This window comes from Hipposideros armiger, unplaced genomic scaffold, assembly GCF_001890085.2.
Source record: "Hipposideros armiger isolate ML-2016 unplaced genomic scaffold, ASM189008v1 scaffold_847, whole genome shotgun sequence".
Classification (NCBI taxonomy): Eukaryota; Metazoa; Chordata; class Mammalia; order Chiroptera; family Hipposideridae; genus Hipposideros; species Hipposideros armiger.
In genome coordinates, this window is record NW_017732197.1 from 45,253 (window position 1) to 57,195 (window position 11,943).

At 37.0% G+C, this 11,943-nt stretch overlaps 1 long non-coding RNA gene across 1 annotated transcript in view; it reads left to right on the forward strand.

Moving 5' to 3' along the window:
• Positions 1–10,842: 10,842 nt before the first annotated feature.
• The window catches only part of LOC109374632 (uncharacterized), a 21,779-nt gene continuing 20,678 nt past the window's right edge, over positions 10,843–11,943 (forward strand). Inside the window, exon 1 of the long non-coding RNA XR_002122422.1 lies at positions 10,843–11,149. This is a non-coding gene — a long non-coding RNA (uncharacterized LOC109374632). The remainder of the gene's footprint in view (positions 11,150–11,943) is intronic.

An 11,943-nucleotide genomic window follows, 5' to 3' on the forward strand; every position in this document is an offset into this window, starting at 1 on the left:
TTTTTCTTTCTGCGTCATTTTAAATACTCATCACCACTGACTTGATACATTGCATTCATTTTCTAACTAGTATTTCTACTTACATATTTTTCAACCTTCTAATCATCTCAATTATTGTTCCCTTGCTAATGAAAACTGAGTAAAACAATATGCTGATGATGGCATGATTATTCATGAACTTTAAGTAGGCGCTTATCCCCTAGAGAATAAAGCTCATACCCTACAGAAAGGCTTTCAGGGCCTACCATGATAAGGAGCTGCATTCTATCCACACCCCTACACTCCTAATAATAAAAGTTTTAAAAATCTCAGTATGCCCTGGGCCTGTTCATCATATGTGTCTTTTCTTGATCTGTTTCCTCTCTGTAGAATATCCCTTCCCTCACCATTCCTCACTTTTCAAGACCCTTTAAGGCCCAATTCAGAGCCAACTATTCATCTACCTTTTGTCCCTACCCCTCCTTCCTTCCTTCACTACAAAATATAGAAGCTGTGTTACTGGTGTTTCTGAATAGCTTTGTTTATAATTCTCATAATAGCTACCATCCTACTTTGTATTATATTTCTTTGTATTTTTGAATATCTTGTCAGCAAGGTCATTAACTTAAAGATGTGTTAGTTACTACTCTTTGTTTCCAAGTGGCAGGACCCAACTCAACCTACCTTCAGCAAAACGAAGACTTCATTATAAGGATACCAGGATGTCTCATGAAAACTCATAAAGGGCAAGTCAAGAGCAGAGATTTAGAAGCCTTTCCACCTGATTCTGAATCTTAGCTTTCACCACTTACCAAATATGTAACATGCATGGTCATATTCAATATTCTGTGGCTTAGTTTCTCATATAAAAAAATGAGGATACTATAATGGTACCCAATTCCTGGGATTATTGCATGGTTTAATGCACCTGGCGCAGCTCTCATTAAATGTTATTTCAGAAATAAAGGTGGGGGAAGTGAAGCTGGACCTTAGGAAAGACTGAAAAGCTGTCTGGAATTCAGATGGCATTCCTTTGATACAACTGTGCTTCATTTCCCCTTCTCCTACAGACTGAATTTCTTTGCTTCCGTTGCTAATGGAAAAAAATTGCTTGTCTATAGTCATATGCTGTACATCTCACCTCTTAGAACGATAGATTCTGTCTTTGTCTCTGCTTCAAATTCTGGGAGAGGACAATTTAGGTTGACCCAATTTAGTTCCAATCAACTGCAGCCAGTATTAATAAAGAGTCACTGAGCAAGCTAACAAACAGTTTCCAGAAACCCATCTTTACTTCTAAGAGAAGGTTTACGGAGAAAAAAAAAAAGAGTTTATAGTGATGCACTGAAATGTCTAATTTATTTTGGTATCCTTATTTTGAAGTTCTGTGTCTCCAGTTGAACTGTATCAAGTTCATTTATTCTCCTGTATGGACATACTGCACCCAGGTCTTGATATCGCATGATTATTCTATGTGTCTCATTTGTTCGATTATTCTTTCAAAATTATTTGAAGAGTAGCTTCTTATGGTCTAGGTACTATACCATGTTCTGAGGGTAGATGAGTGAGACAGAGTGATGTTGTGACCTGATGAAGCTAATATATTGCTTGCTGCTTTGACTTTTTTTTTTTTTTAACCTTCCTATTTTCACAAGCCCTCCCTGGTTTGTGAGTATTGGTAACACTATTAATTCTTTGTCAGCACCACTGCATTTTTTAAACTTTTTTTTTGGCGTATTAACAGGCAGGCTTCCAACTAATATTTTGGAACTGGAAGTCACTTACCTCCTACCAGTGAAATGATAGAAACATGAAGGGCTAAGTTCAAGCTCTAGCTCTACAACTACGGACTTCATGACTTTTGGTAACTCCCTAAAAGCTCTGGGACTTAGTTTCCTTTAAACCTAAAATCAATCAATCATATAAGCTATTTTAACTAAATTATCTGGTGGTGAAAACCTGTGATTTGAAGATTTTTATGAAAAATACATGGTGACTTCCACCTATCTAGGTACAGCATTTTTGTTTACAAATGTTATTTATTGATCTATCCCCTGTTCTTCCTCCTACTCTTCATTACAATTATTTCTACCCATCTCTCCTTTTGCACCTATTGGAGAGTATTGTGAGAGCAGGGTAAAGCTTGGTCTATGAGAAGCAAGTGTGAGGGAGCTAGAAAGATGATCAACTCTGTCCATGACTCTCAACAGATGAACTCAGCTACTATGTTTCTAGAAGGTTGATTACATTATTTTCTTCAGAAGCTTCAAGGTCTCATTGTTCCTTTAACTCTGTGCCTCTGTCTGTTGAGTGTTTAGCAATGTACCTGACATGTAGTCAGTGCTTATTAAATGTTAAGTATTAATATTGGGCAGTAGCCTACACTTGTTAGACTTGGGTTTGCATTCTTTCTCTGTGTCACACTCACTGTATAAAGCAGGAAATATCACTTGCTTTCTCTGAGCTTCAGTTTCCTCATCAGTAAAACAGGCATGCGTTAGTACTCACCTCATGTTGATTTTGTGGGGTTTTATCATATGTGAAGCATATGGTGCCATACCTGTGACAAAATAAGCATTCACTAAATGTTCACTAATATTTTCTCAGAATTAACTGAAATTGAGAGTTTCCTTTTTATCTGTTTTTCTACCTTCTTACCACCCCTTCTATATACACATTCCCATCTGTATCTCAATTTGAAGTATACTAAATGGAGGTAAGAATATAACCTATCTCACTGAATGTAGTAAGGCAAAGAGGATTTAAACATGTAGAAAACCTTTTCTAAGATGAGAGATATTAGTAAAATATTAGTAATCAATCACCGTTAGCTTAGTCATCTTCCAATAGCAATATACTATATATGCCTACCATTATTTACATGCCAATTTTGGTATGCACTTTAGCTTATTAAAACACTGGGCTTTATCCATATATATTAACTGTTCATTATCCATGGCTTACATAGCATATTATGTTCACAATACACATGAATAGCAAATAGGGTTCTTTCTCAGGCGGTACCATAACTCAATAGAGAGCAACTATGTAGACTGCTGGTTGAGAAGCATCTCAAGGCAAGATCTGGCCTTATTAGAAAGAATGCTGTGACCCGTTAGTGATATATGGCCTGGCCACTGGAAGAGCAGTACCTCATATATGGGGAATTGCAGTCCTCTGTTGGAGGGAATATTGGCCATGAGGAACAAATTGAGGAGAAAGATATTGGAAAAATAAGTTTATTTTTAATGTTTTATCCCACATAAATACTTGACTTTTACCACTGAGTAACTGAAATTCAAAAATGAATATTGTCCACTATCAAAAAAATTCTTGTTTAAAAATCTGTAATGTTAGGTTTAATTAAAGAAAAATTTGATCTTAAAGGGTAAAGAAAGTAGCTGTCATTTCCAAAGATAGCATTATCAAATTTCATATGTTCCTTGAGACTTTATTTTCAATACCTAAAATTTTAGATTTCATTAAGTATTTTGAAGTGGTGAATATATAGATTATAAATTTTGCAAAATCATTTCTTCAACTCCCTTTATTGTATTTCTGAGCTTTGTTTGGGAAATAATAAGATCTTACAGCACCAAGAAAAAGTCAAGATAGTACTTTTCTTTTAGTTAGCAGATCAGTCTAGTCTGGGCATCTATAAGAATCATACAAAATTAATACTCCTCAGAACTCACCTAAAATTGTAGTACAGAGTGATACATCATGATCTGTCTATAGCAAATTTTCCGTTTTCCAGAAAAAGTGGCCATTAATATTTTACCCTTTGTTCCAAGCACATATCTGGAGAGCTCAAGCAGACAGAGCATACATAAGGAAACTCACCAGGCTTATCATATCATGGGTTACTGAGTTAATAGCTTTAATCATGAGCTTTGAGAAAAGTGGGAGCCAAGGACACCTCAATCCATTGAGTTCTGGATTTACTTTGTTTTAGGTAGAATTAATTAGTTCCCTGAGCTCTAAAGAGAAGTCTTTCTCATCTGATAATAGTAAGCTACTTCTCCGTCACAGACAAAATATATAGTGATTTTAATTTCTAATGATGTTTAGCTTCCTGAGCTACAGGACTTGGTATATATTCTAAATCTGCAGCACATAGAATGCACTTGATCAACACATTCAAATTAGAGGAAGAATAAAAATATATACACTGAAAACATTGAATGACAGTTTGTGTAATATATAGTAACATTAGTAAAAGTCTCCTTCTTTTAAAGGAAAAACTATTTATTTGAATTTTATAAAGCCATTTATTTACGTGTTTGCCATTTTCTTGGGCTGGTACACAGTGGGCTTGTACATGCTCCACTCTAACTTGGTGGATTTTGGTGCTACATTGCCACCTTGTGGTTGCTTATCTGAAGATGTACTTTACTTCAAAACAAAAACCAAGTGCTTTGTTTTCGCATTATATGGTGCAAAATTCCCCTGGTGCTTGTGTGGGCGCGTGCACCCCCCCACACACACACACACACACACCAGGAACCTGAAAGTCTGAAAGTAGGGCTTTATGTTTGAGAGGTAAGAAAAGGAGTATCTTTCTAAAAATAATCTTTTTAATGAAGATAATCTTTTTGTATGATAAAAATCAACGAAGTGGGTCATCATCAATTATTTTCAAACATATGATATTATAGTACCTGTAATAGCATTTACTATAATACCATGAGTTCAATAATAAAGTACAAACATGTCCCCTCTACTTGCCATAAAGCATTGATGAATAGAAGAAATCTCTGTTAAGAACTTGTTTACATCGTTTTACCTCTTATTTCTAATGAGATAGGGAAGTGATGCAGAGAAAACATACAAAGTAAAATCAAGTTTCTTAGATGACTATGACTAGACATTTCCAACAGAGCTTGTTTAGAAATAAGAGCATATTTCTTAGTATATGGGTAACATTATCTGTGGAGATCTTTGTTTCAGGGGAATAGAACTGCACATTTAATAGAGGACAGAATTTAGGGGATAGTGAATTAAAAATATTTTTGAAGTATTGGGTTTTTTTGAAGAGAGACTTTAAAAGGAACTAATACCTTAGTATTCTCCTTTACAGGTAAAAGATACTTTAATAAACTCTCTTTAAATTTGCTTCTTTAAACTTTAAATCCACATATTGCTCTTAGAATTCATTCATTTAATTTGTGAAAAGCTTACTGAAAGAGAGTCTATGTCTAGAGCTAGTCAAACACCAGGAAGAAGGGAAAGACCATTTCCCCAGTAGCCTTTCGCAGACCATGCCTTCCTTTACCAGAGTATACATGCAGAACAGCCCTGCTGTCTAGACCCTGGAGGGATCAGTTAGATGCAAAAAATGATGTTCAGAAATTTAGAGACTTGAACTTATTTGTGTTCAGTCTCTTTTATTTACTAACGTTCTACTACAGGCTAAAGTTTCTGCAAAGAAACCTTCCTTTTTCTACTTATATATGTAGTAATGAATGTCCACTGTAGGGGCATTGGAAAACAAAGGCAAACAAAATTAAAATAAAAGGAATTACATATAATCAGAATACCCAATGATCACCACTGTTAGCATTTTGATATATAATCCAAATCCATTTTTTTTTCAGAAAATGGGATCATGATTCTATCTACTGTGATAACACCCTCTATTTCTTAACTATGCATTTACGTAGCATTTATCATTTTTTACTTTATAGCTATATCATAATTAATTTAAATTATTCCCATTATAGAGAAGTGCCATGTGTGGTATACTTTACATGTAACACATTCTCATATACATTCACCCATATATATTTATTTGTTTTTATTTCTTACCTAGTTATTTACTTAGGATTCATGAAATATTCCTAGGAACGACTATTTTGATAGGAATTGCTGAGATGATGGATATTGGCAATGAAGACTAATGACTAATTAATTTCTCACCAGAAAAAAAAAATACAGCTTATTTCCTACCAGTTTAAGTTTTTCTGTTTACTTTCAGTTTCAACAACACTGCTTTTGGGCCATTGATATTTATCAAAGTCTAATGTAGATACAGAAAATTGGCCAAATTATAAGCTCAAACTTATGAAACTTTTCACATACTGATACTATGTGTCATCAGTTCAAGAAATGGAATGTTGTCAGTGCCCTGGAAGCTCTACTTGAGCTCATTTTTATTTACGTGTCAAAAGCTAACTACTATCCCAACTTCACAGCATTGATTGGTATCTATTTTAAAACTTATCTAAATGGAATCATAATGTATATCGTCTTTGGGCCAAACTTCTTTCACACAACCTTTTGTTTGAGAGATGTGTCCATATTATTGAAGTTGTAGTTTTCTTTTTCACATTCTTGCTGTATACTTGTTTCATTGCTAACGATATCTGTCAGTCTGAAAGTATAAAATATTATAGTGTTTTAGTTTTCTCTCTCAGTCTTTGATTTAATGTGAGATTGAATGTGTCTTCCTACCTTCACATGTTATTTGTTTGCTCTTTTTGACATGGGTTATTTATTGCTCCTCTCTTGTGACTCTGGTTGCTCTTACTGTGAATCAACTTTCATTCAATAGGTCACATTGGCCCTTAGTTACAAAGTAAGAGGGACTTTTGGTTTTTTTCACTGTCTCCCAAAAGGCCAATTAAGATTGCATTCTTTTGACAAGGGAACAAAGTGTCCCTTCTGTAGTTTTGTGGTTGCAGAGTTTTAATCCTCAGTAGTGGGAAAAGGAACATGATCTGTGGATTCCAGACCCCAAGGGTGAATCAGCCCTCATGCTGGGCTGAAGCCATCCTTCCCCTAACATGTTGGTCTTCTTTCAAAAACTGGTTTCGTTGAAAAGTTGACCAGTCATGGTTGTTTGCTGCCCGAGGGTACAGAGCTTCTTTAAAATTAAAGCCGACTCAGACCCAAGATTGATTAAGGATGAGATGGGTGAGAACCTCTGCCTCAGGGGTTCCCACACCTAGTTACACAAAAGAATCACCAGGGGGGGGCTTTAAAGAAATACCAATGCCTGACCCCAGTCCCAGACAGAAATTGTGATTTCATTGGTTTGGGGAGAAGCTTGGGTGTTTTAAATGATCCCAACGTGATTATAATGGGTAGCCAGGAATGAGAACCACTAAAACTTTTGCCTTTGTGAGGGACAGATTCACTTCTACTGAATTGATAGATTTTAGCCTGTAAATAAAGAATTTTTCAGCCTATTTGAGGTCATGGCAGACTCCCAGAGAAGAGCCAGCATCCTAACATTTGTCTTTCCCAACTGCTGGGCAATGCCACAGATTTTACTCCTAGAGCATAATTCCTTATATGTGCTATTTTGATTCACAACAAATGTAAATAGATTGTCCAAAATGGATCAGTACATTAGCCGGTCAGTTCTTTACCCCTAAATATGACTGAGCTTTCAGATCATGCTTTGAAAGAGGTTGTGGTAATGGAAGAAGAGCTATCGAGACCTTCCCATGTTGAGGAGTATAACCAGGAGGCAGAGGGGTGCAGAAACAAACAGGTTTATATGTGTGAGCTTGCTTTAGGTCCCAAAGATAGCCAGGACTTTTGGACTTGGGCTCTGCCCTTGAGAACCTTGATAAACATTCTCTTAAGTTTCACAAGGGAAAAGCTAGAAGAGTGGTTTCAAAAGCATGGTCCCCCAGGCTTGGCAAAGAAAAATGGAGCCAACTGAAAGAACTCCCCCAAAACCAAATCTCAAACAACATAAGCAACAAAATATATCAAGTAAAATTTGATTATAACTCAAAGTGAAAAATAAGTACCTGTGAATTCCTACTGGTGTAAAATGTTTGAATAAATAAATAATAAATATAGGAAAAAATTCTCTCATAGGGGAGAATTCCAGATAATTTATAAAGATATGTTCCACTCCTTAAGTGTGAGCTACGCATAGTGACTTTTTTTCCAGAGAGTACTGCATGGAAAGTTGGGGTTGGGGACTTTTATAAAGTGCAGCAATCTTGCAAACACTACCTCAGCCAGGTGATAGAGGCTAATAAACCATAAGTCATAAACCATTTTGATAGTAGGTACCGATGTGTGGGGGAGGGAGGTTTCCCCACACCAATAAGCAATTCTTCAGACACCAGCTGGTGTTCTACCATTCAATTCAATTCTGGCACTATCCACCTGGAGATAGCATCAGATCCCACAGATTAAGGGTTCAGTCCTCTGAGACTGCATTCCCTGCCTTCGGATGCCAGTTGCAAGCCCATTATTGTCAGTGTTGTAACGAGCCCGGTACAGATTAGAAGTTCCCACAATCCCCTCCTTATACTGCAGACACCAGTCACAAGTCCAGGTTGTTCCCTGTACTTTTGACCAACTGCCTATAAATCAGACGTTTCCACAACCTGCTTCATGGGTTCAATTAATTTGCTTGTGCACCTTGCAGAACTCAGAGAAACATTTTACTTGCTAGATTACCAGTTTATTATAAAAGGATATAACTCAGGAAGAGCAAGATGGAAGAGATGCATAGGGCAAGGTATGGGGAAGGGGCTCAGAGCTTCGATGGTCTCTCCAGGAAGTCACTCTCTCAGCACCTGCACCTGTTTCACCAGTGTGGAAGCTCTCCAAACCCTGTCCTTTTGGGTTTCTATGAAGGCTTCATTACATAAAAATGATGAAATCATTGGCCATTGGCAATTAATTTAACCTCCAGCCTCTCTCCCCAATCTAGAGGTCAGGGGTGGGAATGAAAGTTCCAACCCTCTAGGTCAGCGATTCTCAACCTTCCTGATGCCGCAACCCCTTAATACAGTTCCTCATGTTGTGGTGACCCCCAACCATAAAATTATTTTCATTGCTATTCTATAACTGTAATTTTGCTACTGTTAAGAATCATAATGTAAATATCTTTGTTTTCTGATGGTCTTAGGCGACCCCTGTGAAAGGGTCGTTCGACCCCCAAAGGGGCCGTGACCCACAGGTTGAGAACCGCTGCTCTAGGTGGTTCTGTGACAACAACCAGCCCCCATCCATAGGTGAGGTCCAAAGGTCACCTCATTAACCTAACAAAAGACTTTTATAGCTCTTATCACCTAGGATATCCAAGGGTTTTAGGATCTCTGAGCTAGAAACCATGTAAGACCACATATGGGAATATGCTTTGGTCTTCTGAATGACGAAATATATATTTCTTATAAATCCTAATATTGCAGTACCTTTGATATGCTGTATTAAGAATGCCACTTCACCTCTGTAGTCTTCCTCACAGAACTCCAGTCTAACCATAAGGTTAAAAAAAAAAAAAATCAGACAAACCCATATTGAAGGACATTGTACAAAATATATGAAAAGAACTACTCAAAACTGTCAATGCAACAAAGACAAAGTCTGAGACACTGTCACAGCCCAGAGGAGCCTGAGGAGACAAGAGTACTAAATGTGGTATCCTAAATGAGTTCCTGGAACAGAAAAAGGACACCGGGTTAAAAAGTAAGGAAATCTCAATAATATGTGGGCATTAGTTAAAAATAACATATTGATATTTGTTCATTAGTTGTGACAACTATGAGTATACCCCAATAATATAAGATGTTAACAGTAGGGAAACAGAGTGCAAAATATATGGGAATGCTCTTTACTATCTTAACAAATTTTCTGAAAAATCTAGAACTATTCTAAAATAAAAAGTTTATGTAAAAACAAAAAAGAAAGAGTGATTCCCAGAGCAGCAGTGAAAGCAGCATCTGAGCATCTGAAAACGCAAATGCTCGAGTCCCAGCCAAGACCTCCCGAGTCAGAAACTCTGGGGATCTAGCATTCTGAGGACGGGGATTCTGACTGTGACTGAGAACTGCTGATCCAGCAGGCTGGCCAAGAGCTCTGCTTTCCGGTCCTTTCATTTTATATGAGGTCATATTACTTTTTCTTTAGTGCCCAGGAGTGAAGAATCAGATATGGCCTCCTGGTAGCGTCTGATTACCTGGTTATCACCTTTCGCTGGGGAATGATATGCTTGCTTTTCTTCTCCTATTATTCAAATATGATCTCAAGGACCCTTTTTAGACCAAGTTGTGCTCATGTCTTCCACAATAATTTCAGCACGCACAAATCCCCTCCACCTCTGATGCCCCCAAACACATACCGTGTACCAACATGAATGTTTACAGAGGCACAAATCACAAGTTTGCATTCTCCAGAGACACAGATGACCTTGGGCAAAATACGTGATCCTTCTGTACTTGAGTTTCTTTATCTGTGATTTGGGGATTATAAAAGAGCATCTACCTCATGGATTTTTGTGAGGATTGTGAGTTAATACTCATAAGGTGTTAAGAATAATAAATAGTACTTAGTGAAACCTAATAAATGTGAGCTGGTGCTATTATTAATAGTAAATGTCTTGCCTCTTAACTATTTCTCTACTTCTCCCAAAGTAGCAGGGTTGCGTGTGTAAAATAATGGCTCAATAAAGACTGGGTGAGTTGAGCCCACAAAAATTCTATTTCAAACACGGTAATACTACCACCACGGCCACCACCAGTCTTATAGGGTGCCTTGATTTTGAGTGGGCACGTTAGAAATATTTCATGTTGTTTATATAATGCTTTTAGATAAAGCTTAAGATTTGGTGGGAGAATATATACCAGGGGTGCTAAAAAAAGGGTATACACATTTTAAGAAAGGAAAAAACTGTATTAAAATTGTAATAATATATACCGATAACAAAAGATGAATACAAGTCATGTGTATACATTTTTGGGGGCACCCCCAGTATATATATATAAAATCTAGGTATGAATTACTCTTACTTCAAGCTTCACCCCCTACAGTTGTGCTGTTATTAATGAAAACACTATCTTAATGTTGATCTAAGACTATTCTAGTTCCCAAGTTCTTTAGCAGAGCTTGTTAGACTAAAAAAATGAGATTAGTCAGAAAAGAAACCAGCACCCCAAGGAGTGTTCTAGCAGCAGAATATTTGGATAACGGGTTCAGATGTTGCTTACTTGCTCTTTGGAACAGGTTAAATACAAATGCAACAATTTACATGACATAAATATGCAAGACCTGTGTGTTTTGGCTTGTTTTTCAGATGGGGATTAACGTGGTGGACTCTGCAGTATCGGGATTAGGTGGCTGCCCTTATGCAAAAGGTGCTTCTGGAAATGTAGCCACCGAGGATTTGATATATATGCTTAACGGCCTGGGGCTCAATACAGTAAGTTAGTTTTACATATTTTAATATTCATGAATTCCCTCCATATCCAAATTGAAATGCGTTTCAGATTTGGGAAGCAATTTTAAGGTCAGTTTTACTACACTTTTACTATTGACTAAAATGCACAGTGGGAAAAGAACAATAAAAATTCTTTGGGAAGCTTTATAAAGTAACTTACTGCTATAGTTCAATCACCAATAATGCAGCCATTTCACATTTTTATAGCGCTTCCTGACCTCCGAGTACTTCTTTTTATGTCTTATCTGATTTGATTTCACACACTTTGTGAATCAGAGCCTGTGTCTTTCCTGTTATGATTATTGTTTTCTCAGTTCTGGATTTTTATGGATGTTTTCCTTGGGAGGACACAGACAGCTTGATTGTCTCATAGTGACAAGTAAGGGTTCTGGAAAAGAGCCCAGTGCACTTTTAAAATGGTCAGTGGAAAGCAGAGCTTAATCATAGTAAGCATGTGAGACACTGGACAACAGGAATAGCCTCTTTCCAAGTGGTACCTGAAGTCACATGCTCTATGAAAACATGCATCAAAATCAGCACCTTGTTTTGTCACATGCTTGTTAACATGACTTGTTAGTCAATAAGGCAGACTTTTTTAGGGAAAAAATATAAAAGGCAAGAGAACTGTTCACAGATGATTAGAAGTTCAAAATGTTTTCTGAGACAGAAAACCATCATCTGGATTACAAAGTGGAATTTTCCATCTCTTTCTATCTCCCATCTCTCCTCTTTCCTCACTCTACTTACATTGCTCCTGCAACACCATACTTGCCTGC